This window comes from Myripristis murdjan, chromosome 24, assembly GCF_902150065.1.
Source record: "Myripristis murdjan chromosome 24, fMyrMur1.1, whole genome shotgun sequence".
Lineage (NCBI taxonomy): Eukaryota > Metazoa > Chordata > Actinopteri > Holocentriformes > Holocentridae > Myripristis > Myripristis murdjan.
In genome coordinates, this window is record NC_044003.1 from 29,060,546 (window position 1) to 29,071,117 (window position 10,572).

The following is a 10,572-nucleotide window of genomic DNA, read 5'->3' on the forward strand; positions in this document are numbered from 1 at the left end:
ATTTACTTTATATTTATTTCTATTTTTTATATGTTTATTTAGCTTGGCATAATGTTTATTATCCTAAATCATGCTTTGTGTGTGTGTGTGTGCATATGTTTGTGTGTACTCCAAGCAGTGTAAGTGAAAAAGGTGTATTCATTTTAAGAATGGCTTTTATCTGTTTTTGCAAATGAACTCTTCATATGTATGTATATATATATATATATATATATATATATATATAAAATTTAATAATTAGGACTATAGTTTTGCAAATGTTACAGGTATTTTTTATTTTTTTAGCCAGAGAGAAATCAAGTGAATTTGCTCATTTTTCAAAGGGCTGAATTACATGAAATTTTGCAATATTGCTAATATGCCAACTGTATCGATTCATAAAAAGTAGGTATCAGAGGAGGGATCACACATGCCTCAGCTCCTCTTATTCAAATGAGTTAAAACTGCTGAGTAGGGGATTTCCAGTTAAATGCTGCAGACTGGCCTGATTAAAAGGATTTCAGTAATGCTTTGGAGAGGGAAAGCAGTCAGGAACGAGTCCAGTTGTGACTCAGTCTGAAACAGTTACTGGTGTAAGCTTTTTGTCAATGTCTTGCTCACTCCAATCAGGCATTCGAGGCCCTGTCGTGATCCAGCCGCATTCAACCGCTGCTAGCACCCCAGAGACTGACCAGGCCAAAGCCAGCCGGCCCACCCCGACACCCCAGCCCTGACCCACACCCTGTCCTACCCCGTCACCCCACGGGGCAACACCTAACCCTAAGGTGGGGACCGGGCTCATAGTCCCGTCCATGGAGCTCAAATTATGGAGGTCTCTTCACAGGAATTAACCAGCTACCAGTCTATGGCAGGTGGGTTAATGTCCATAATCCAACACTGAAGGCTCCTTCCATTTTCCTACCAGCTAGCTCACAAAATCAGGCCAGGCTAGCTACCCGTTGTTTCTCTATGGAGTCCCCTCCCACCCTCCAGATTTTCAGTCAACCCAGCCCAGGCTCGCTGTGACCTGGCTGATGGTCCACTCATCCAGGGCTCGGCTCGGCATCAGTCATCCAATGCCAGGACTTCCTACCATCCTGTTCCAGTTTTCCCATTCCACCCAGTAAGGACGTGACACTGGGCTAACAGGGAGACAGACACAGCAGAGGCATTTGGAGACACAAAACCTTCCAAGAACATCTGCTTATCTGCAGTCTGGACCAGGGCTGGAATTATGTTTTACTGGCTCTTTGTTTGTTTGTAATCTCTCCCTCTACTTGAGACTGTATGTTAGCGGCCAGCAGGTAGTGTGTGTGGGACTGTTGGTCCAACCTCAGTCTGATTCAGAGTGTGTCGTCACTGCTAACAGTCTGAGCCAGAACCTGGAGCTGAGTTTGACAGCATGAATCAGGAGCAAAGACAAGGCTTCCTTCCCCGATGTGCATGACTTAACTGCCCGGATGCATGTCTGGGTGCTACTGTACAGCATGGGAAAACAACATACACACACACACACACACACAGATGGACTGCCTACCTCTACAAACGTGCAGACACTGGTTACAGACAGAGCGTACACACACACACACACACACACACACACTCTTTCTTTCACACCAGCCCCTCATGCCCATCTTGTGCCATCCTGCGCTGAAGAAGCCCCCAGAATAAACTATTGACTTAACAGACAATGACTGACGCCACACCAGTGAAGCCTGTGGAAGAAAAAGAACATTGAACTTGTTTTTAACAAGACAATGATGTATAGGTCATTCTTTGTCAAGTTTGTATTACTGCATTATTTATTTGTTCCAGTCAGTTGTTTTGTCAGACCAAAGCCAACACCGCCAAACCCGCCATGAGTCCAGTCAGGATCATCTCTCCACTCCCAGAAAGACCTGCATTTCAATCAAAATGCCATTTGCTCACTGATTTATTTGTCATGGGTCTGTGTACAATATGCACTTGGTCTATGCACTTTGTGAAGCTGACAAGGGGGTCTGAAGCAGGTCATTTTCCAAGGCCATTTTTTAGTTTAGTTTTGTTTTTGTTTTGTTTTGTTTTGTTTTTTTACTTCTTGGGCCAAGCAGTAGTTCTTTTATTCAGTCTCTTAGAATGTCTGCTTCCTTTTTCCAAGATAGGATTCAGTCTGAACTACATAAATAACATATAAACTCAGGCCCAGATTCACTAAGACAGTATTGTGAAGGAAGTCTGCTCATTTCCTTCACCCTGAGTTGCTTGACCTATGAGTGCTGAGTTTCTTTCTTATTCACTGAGAAATGTATGCAAATCACACATTTGTTCATACCACCCCTGGAAAAGAACACAACACAAGCAAATAGTCCTCTTCCTCACCAAGTGCAAAAGTAAAAGTCTGTTTCAGCTGTAAGACCAGTCCACCAAAATGGACCTCTTTGCACTATTATCTGGTCTTATCTACAGTCACTTTCACACCTTTAATCCAACTGAATCAAACCCCCTTGGTGCATTCACCCCAAGTGGTTGTTTGGATCATTGAGAACGCCCTAACAAAACCCTGCTGTATACCAAATTTTCTAACCAGAGTTCACTTGAAAGAAGCGGTCTCTGGTCAGTTTCAAGCTAAGTCTGCAGCGTGTTATTTGAAGTGAGAAAGGTAGCCACACCAGTGCTGCCAACTGTGGGATGAGAAAGGAATTTAAAACCTGCTCTACCTGGTTGGTCTGCCTCACAGTGAAGTAGTGACATCATGACACTGCTGGAGTTTTTCCAGCCTAGTACCAGGATGTGATGGCAATGTGACAGACTGCTATTGTCACCGATCAGAGTCGTATCCATCTCTCTATGTTTCTTTAATCTTACTTTGATGTTCAGACAGAAGGAGGATGACTGCCAGAAATGTTAAGGTCCATATCATTGCTCACATCCTTACTTACTTTGCTATCAGAGTGCTATTGCTTTCAGAAAAAGTGAGAATGTGCTTTGATTTTTTAGTGTCATTACTTTAGTTAAAAGGTAGCTAACATGTTGACACATAAGAAATTTATTCTTCTTTCTTCTTTGACCAACAATTTGCAAGCACATCACTTTGCTCTATATGCTGTGGTCCACTTTTATTTGAGCCCTGTGAAACCTAACCAAACTACATGAAAAAAGTAACAATATATCATGTATGCAAATAAGACGATTAGGTGTGGAAGTGACCTAAGATTCTAGGATGGAAGATCCTTTCTCTTGTTTACCTGCTTTGTTAGTGATAATTCAATGATAGTCATGATGCAGTGATAACCATTCTAGATAGACCAACTCTTTCTGCCTCCTGTCAAAAGATCTTATTTGCATTGCAGTAGTTTACAGCCTTGATTTGCATGGCCTCCATTACAAATAGTTATGTTGGCACCAATCAGAGTCATTACATAACACATATGCATGACCATGACAGGTGCAAAGAGGCTTTATTTTTTGACCAGTGCTACTAGGCAGCTTTCTGCCTATTGTGCAGGGTCACTGAACAGCAAAGCATTCTCATGTGGAGATGGACTGCACACCCCTCCGAGCACAGACCTTCAGTGATTCTGGGCCTTAGTGCTATCTCAGCCTGGAACTGCACGGTGACATCAACCAGAGCTCCTTCAAAAAGAGATGATCCATAATCCAGGTTCATCAAATATCCATGTACCTGGTGTCAGAGAGCTGCATGTAACTTCACATTTTGATCCCCCAAATATTGCTGTAACCACACTGTTCAATGCTTTCAATTGCCACATAGAAATCAGTAAAACACCATTGAGTTATACACACTGCCTACAGAGAGATCACCAAAGGTCTTTTTGGTCATGGGGCTGTGAGGAAGGGTTACATTACCAGTCATCAGTGACATTTGATGAAACAAAAGAATGGCATCACTTGGAGTTCAATTACATCAGCACACCCTCAACATATGGTAGGGCAGAGGTGACTGGAAGCTATGGTCAAGAATTTTCTTTAATCCTAACATCATGTCTTCCTCTCAGTAATTTATGATGTCTAATCTCAATTCATTATTTCTGCATTCCAGTCAGAGTCAGGCGTCATTGCTTTGATCCAGGGGAGAAACATGGATGCAAGGTTTTCTTTTTTCTCAGCATAAAATACTGTCTCCCATGCAGCAGGTAACTCAAGGTCAATGATATTTGGTAATGTTGGCTAATTAGCAGAGAAGGTTAGCAAATGTAAATGCAGCTTTACATGTTGTATATGATTAATTATTTTTCACACTGCTGTTTGATTGGATTCCATTGTTGAATATTGTGCTACTTAAAGTGCGTTTTGAGAATTACCAACTCCTATCAGTAACAGTGGGGTTGAGAAATCTGGCTCATGTTTCCTTCTTGCAATTCCAGTCTGAAATTCCTGACTTTCCAACATCCGTGAAGTAAGTCAGATTTAAAGCAAACTTTCTCATCCAGAGTTACCGCACGTCTTTGTGGTGGTTGGTTTGTCTCCTTACACCAACTAGTAAAGCACCAAGTTTGCCTAGCCAGGTTTGTTTTTTTTTTAACCAGAACACACTGAGAAAATACTTTAAGCAATATGGAAGCCTAGTTAAACATTGACCTGTATATGTTCTTGAGGTCAACATGAGTCTATATACTGCCACTCAGGTTCACTGGAGAAAGTAGATCCCGTTCACCAGATCTACTTTCTCATTCAACAACTCAGCTGTCAGCAAAAAAAAAAAAAAAGGATGAAACTCCTGGAATCATGTTTGTATTTTGTTCACACTTTATTATGAACTATGATTTTTAGAGCTGTTTTGTGAACACATATAGACAGAATATAGACTTATAATGTTCTGCTAAACTTCCATATTGCTTTAAGCATTATGATGCCAATTTTTCTTGGTAAAACAAGGAGCTGCTCCAGAAACATTTGGTTTCTGCGAGTGTCAGTTTGTTTGAAGAATTGTTAAGGCTTTTTTTTCCCCTCTAGAAATCACAAAGTTGGGCTGTGGAGAATTATTATTGTACAGTGGAAAGTCTTGTTGGTTCTTGATAAATTGCCATAGCTTTTAATTTTTAAAAGGGTCTATTTTTTTCTCCCATGATAAATGAATGCCACAGTGTATCAGGCTGATGCTAATGGTTTGTCTTGTGAGTCAGTGTCAGCTCTTATACGCGTCAATACTGACATGTACATTGCAATAAATTTTTAGTGCAGATTTAGGACCAGCGGCCAAACCCCTTCACCCATCTGCTATGATTTAAAAAACTGGTATAAGCTTTCCTACTGAGAGATGTGTTGTGAATATGGGCCATGGATTTAGTGGCTTTATCTGAGCTCAGACTTTGAGGGTTTACATAGAGAGGTCAGCTGAGGTGCAGTTATCAGTGCATTTATCTGCAACCTTTACTGTTATTGGCTTATCTGGATTCTTCACTATTAATATCTAAAAAAAAAAAAAAAAAATCTTGTAGTGTCCATAATAATCCAGGTGTTTCTTCGTTGTCTTTTGTCTGATCATAACAAATCAAGGCATTTCAGGGTACATGTGATACAGGCTACAGAGCACCGAAAGAAGATTTTTTTTTTTTTTCTTTTTTGTTTTTAAATTGTAAATAATTCACACAAAACAGCAGAGGTATTAAATCATGCAAAATAACATTCAAGATTCTACATGATAAATGGAAATGTTTCAAGAAGTCTGTAGTACAGTGTACATATATTGTTGTTTTTTTAGGCTTTTTTTATTTAAGTCAAATAGAAATTTTAATTTAAACTTGGTGACAGAAAATGGGGGGGATGCCTGTCCTTGCCATTGTACTGAATTTGAATTCTCCCTCTCTAGAAGTGGACTGTTAGGTGATTCCCCGTTAACCAATGAAATGCATTTAATAAATCATGGAAAGTGTACAACTTGCTGTGTGTGTGTGTGTGTGTGTGTGTGTGTGTGTGTGTGTGTGTGTGTGTGTGTGTGTTAGCAAGTACATAGTTAAAGGACCATACCAGTGATTCTGCATGTTCAGCCTAATATCTACAAAATGTATTACACTAAACATTTCTGCTAATATTTTCCCAAAGTCAGCAGTGTTTTATCCTGCCATCGGTTTCTGTTCTGTTCCACTCGATATGAAAATGAATTTTCAGAGACTTTAAACTTTGTGCTCTATTGAACTGAGTTTGGAATAAGTCACACGACTCTTCCCTGCATACAAAATGCACTCTATACACTGGTCGTAAATTCAAAGTGAGTTTTTCACACGGCACAAATACAAACAAAGTCAATGCAAAGACACAAATGATGCAAATTATCGCATTGCAGTTTGACATGAAAATGTGAAATTTGCGTATTAGTGCGAGTTGAAATTTTTCAACCTTAGAAAATTTGCAGCCATATATGCAGTAATAAAAGAGTCCACAACGTAAAAAAATACTTAACAGTTCATCTGAACATGCCGCTAGGTTGGAAAACTTGCCCTGAAAGACTGACATGTAGAACCTCTATAACTTGCATTTCTTCAACACATTTACATGCATCTAACAGGTATCATATGAATTTGCTGAGTCAGAAATAAAATCTGCAGGAGCACACAGAATTTAGCACGAGGCTGGCTAGCTAGCTTCCAGGATAACAATACTACCTAGCCTAGCTCATGTGGCAAGACTCTGGTAATGGTAATGGACCAACTATATTCAAACTATGAAGTGACATCTCTATGTGCAATAGGGGATGTCATGTTTTCGTGCTTTTCAGTGTGGACTGTGAGATTTGGGAAAATGCCAGCATGGTGGCCAAAATGGCATTTTAGATTCAGCCAGCTGACTGAGAGTCCAGACCAAACACAAAGCCAGTTTCTTCCATCTTGCACAGTCAAAGTCGATGCAAAGATGCAAAAAGATGCGAATTTGCACTGAATGCCAAGAACAAGGCACATGTCCCTGTTGTGAATGATGCAAAGATGTGAAATTCAGTAAGCTGACATTTTTCAACTCAAGCGAAATATTCCCGGCCGTATTCATGTCAACACATCATGTCACATCATGTCTTTAGTCCGCACATGGCCTAAGCCTGATATAACATATGATTCAAAACTGCTGTGTCTGCCACTAGGTGGCACAGTGCACATAAGAAAGGCTTTTGAAAAACAGGCATTGAGAGCACAGAAGAGTGGGTTGTGTTGTTAAAAAGAGCTGAAGCCGTGCGCGGTGTGTGTTAGCTGACAATAAAGCTGGATACAACAAGTCCTTGACTCGCTGGTTATTACTTACTTTGCTGCTATGACCACACATGACAGAAATGTGTTAATGGGATCAGCTGCAGAATGCCACCTGCCGCTCTGACACAGACACAGGACACAAAATGCTCTATATTCCATTTGGACAGCTCATATATTGAATATGGATGCATGTAAATTTAGTTTTTCTGTAGATTTGTGATGCACAGGATCTATTTTGTGCTGCTCCCAGCAAAGTGTAATGTGAAGCATGTCAGTATGAAGAGCTGGAGGGGATGAGGCCCCAGGAGGAAGCAGGGAGGTGCTGTGAGGTGCAGCAGGGTGAGTGACGGTGCCTTTTAGATGAACTTCGGCTGGATTTCCACCCAAAACCTTTTGTGGCACAGATGCTCCATCCTCAGCAACATGACTCCACCTGAGACAACACGAGGCTGGTGGCGAGGTGTGAGCGGTTATGTAACAGTGTGTGTGGAGGTTACGCTGCAGCCACCCGGGCCTGCCTCGCCCACAAATAGTCCTGTAATCCCATCAGCGGCTTAGGCTTAGCTGACTGTATTCTCTTGATTAGCAATTACCTCATCCCTCTGGTGGCTAGGAAGTGACCTGACAGCCGTCCACTCACTCAGCAGGAAGCTGGCAGGCTGGAGAGGTGAAAGGGCTTCTGGGCAATGTAGTGAAGATAAAACAATACATGGGGCCACTGCATCCTAACCTGAATTGACTGTAGTGACACATTTTGATCAGATTCCACATAAGTACAGATACATTATTATCATCATTATTATTGTTGACATTCTTCCTCAAATTAAATTCCAAGGGAAAATTTATTATAATATTTTAAATGCATTTATTTATTTATGTAGTAAGTCAGTGAGTGACAGTGCTTTGCTCTCTGGGTTTTAAGCTCATGCCATCTCCTCCTGCTTGATGACTCAGGCATCTCAGTGGCACGCTCACGATTTTCCAGGGCCAAGGGGGAAAAAATAGAAAAAAGGGAACCATCACAGCACAGATGGCCATGCTGATGACCTGGCTGTTATCTCGACCAATCACACTCACCTGCAGGAGAAGACTGATAGGACTGACAGATTTGCTAAAGAGACCAGTCTGAACATGAACCTCTCCAAAACCAAAGTGATGTGCATAAACTCAACACCACATGCATCAATCACTGTGGATGGTAACCCCCTGGATTATGTCGAGGAATTCACATATCTAGGAAGTCTTCTTAGCAAGGACAATGTATGCAGCAGGGACATTAGTATAAGGCTAAGGGAAAGCCCGTAGCACATTTGCAAGCTTTCAGACCATCTGGAAATCTAAGCAATACAGCCTGAAAACAAGATCCAACTGTATAACAGCAATGTTAAGTTGCAGCTCAGAATGCTGGCGAGTGGTTGAGAGTGACATGGAAAAGATCAGTGCATTCCACAGTGGGTGTCCCCGGAAGATATGTCGCATCTTCTGGCCAGAAAAGATCTCCAATGAGGATCTGTACAAAAAGACAAACTGCCGCAATGTGGTGCTGGAAATCAAACACTGACGGCTCAGATGGCTCGGACATGTCCTCCGTATGGACCTGGACCGCATTCCTAGAGTAGCCCTGAGATGGACCCCACCTGGAAAATAGGAAACAAGGGAGGCCAAAAACAACCTGGCGGAGAACTGTGACCTCAGAACTGAAGACGGCAACCCTAACATAGGGCCAGGCACAACATGTTGCACAGGATAGGAGCAGATGGAAGCAGATAGTCGCAGCCTTATGTTCCACCAGGAATGAAGAGGAGTAAGTAACTAATCACAGCAGTGAATGTTTTTTTTCTTTTTTTTTTTTTAAGGGTAACCAGGAATAAAATACCTTCATCCTGTACATATCAGAAGAGACAATAAACAGTGAAAATTGTGTGGGGTCCAGTGTTTATCAAAATAATACTAATAACAACAACACAGTGATATACAGTATATCTTTCTGTAACAATGTGATATCTAGTAAATTAATTGCAAATAGTGTTTTTTTTTCTGTAGAAGTTGTATCTCGGTTGAGGTCTAACATCACCCACGTGGCAATATGCAGGGAAATAATGTGACAAGTACGACTGTGTGTTAACTTATGGATCAATATGTTGTTATATGTTACACGACTATGACCAAAATTACATACTGCAATTTCTATAAAAGCTCAAATTTCAGTAAAACTGTAATAGTATACAGAATATCACCTTTTGCATAAAATTTGAGGAAGAAAGGTTTACTTAGTGCAGTTTGAACAGTGGACTTTACATTTGCTTCCGAAAGTGTCCCTTTGAACATCCAACATTATTAAAATATTTAAATCCAAATGAACTGTGTTCGCTTGTACAGTTCGAAGTGTTCGCTTGTACAGTTACCTTCATTCACTTCTATAGTTTGGCAAAACCTTTTAAATACATAAATGAATGCAAACAAAAATTATGCCAATGTCAAAAACAAGTCCCAGTATGGATATTATGAGAAAACTAAGCCTCTCTTTGCTTATTATGATATTTCATTTGGAAAGTAGATCCAGCAGGTGGCGTCTGCAGGATCAAACACAGAACAATTAACTCCTGACAACATTTTTAGCATGAAAACTAGATATATTAGATATATTTTTAGTTATATTAGATATATCTGTACAATGTTGAACAGATATATCAAAGTTCCTTTCACTTCTTCAAATCTCCCACATACATTAATTCATCAGAGAACAGTGTTCGGTCATTGGTCAGATTTTGACTTTGTCATCAAAATTAATCAAGACTGTAATTCTTAAGCCATATCTCCTGGGAAATCAGCAACACCAAAGGCCTGTGATTTTTTGGGGGTAATGGTGCTTCTAAAAACAAAAATCAGTCAGATTTGTGATGAACTGATCAGTTACTGGTCAAAAACTTCCCAATGCCCAATCTGACATTCCTCTGTTAGCAGTCTCATTTCCAAATTGTTTTCTATTCACTGCCCCTGCCCTGGCCAGTAGAGTGATACCAAGAGATGTCTGCTGCTATGTACCAAAACATCCCAGTGGTCAGCCTGTGGAATTCAGTTTGGACAGTAACCCAAGCCAGAACAAACTTCAGGGCTAAATATACCAACAGACTCTTGTGTGTGTGTGTGTGTGTGTGTGCGTGTGTGTGTGTGAGAGACAGGGGCATGGGAGGGTCTTTGCATGTGGGCGAGGCAGAAAGGGATGGCAAAAGAGATAACAGCTGGGGCAAGAGAGGGAGAGATACGCAGAGAAAATCGTGAGCTATTGTTGAGAGAATGACAAATCCAACATGGGAAGGGCAGAATAACAGAGGATACCGATGAATTAGTCAGATGAATATTGGCTGTATCCACACTATTCAGCAAGAACTAGCTAGAATATAAAGGAAATAAG

The 10,572-nt window shown here is 40.8% G+C and overlaps 1 protein-coding gene across 2 annotated transcripts in view; it reads left to right on the plus strand.

Moving 5' to 3' along the window:
* Positions 1–5,859, plus strand: part of dnajc5ga (DnaJ (Hsp40) homolog, subfamily C, member 5 gamma a) — a 28,113-nt gene extending 22,254 nt beyond the window's left edge. For both annotated transcript variants that reach the window (XM_030046545.1, XM_030046546.1), the window contains one exon: positions 610–5,859. The gene's annotated coding sequence lies outside the window, so the exon portion shown is untranslated. The remainder of the gene's footprint in view (positions 1–609) is intronic.
* Positions 5,860–10,572: the final 4,713 nt, after the last annotated feature.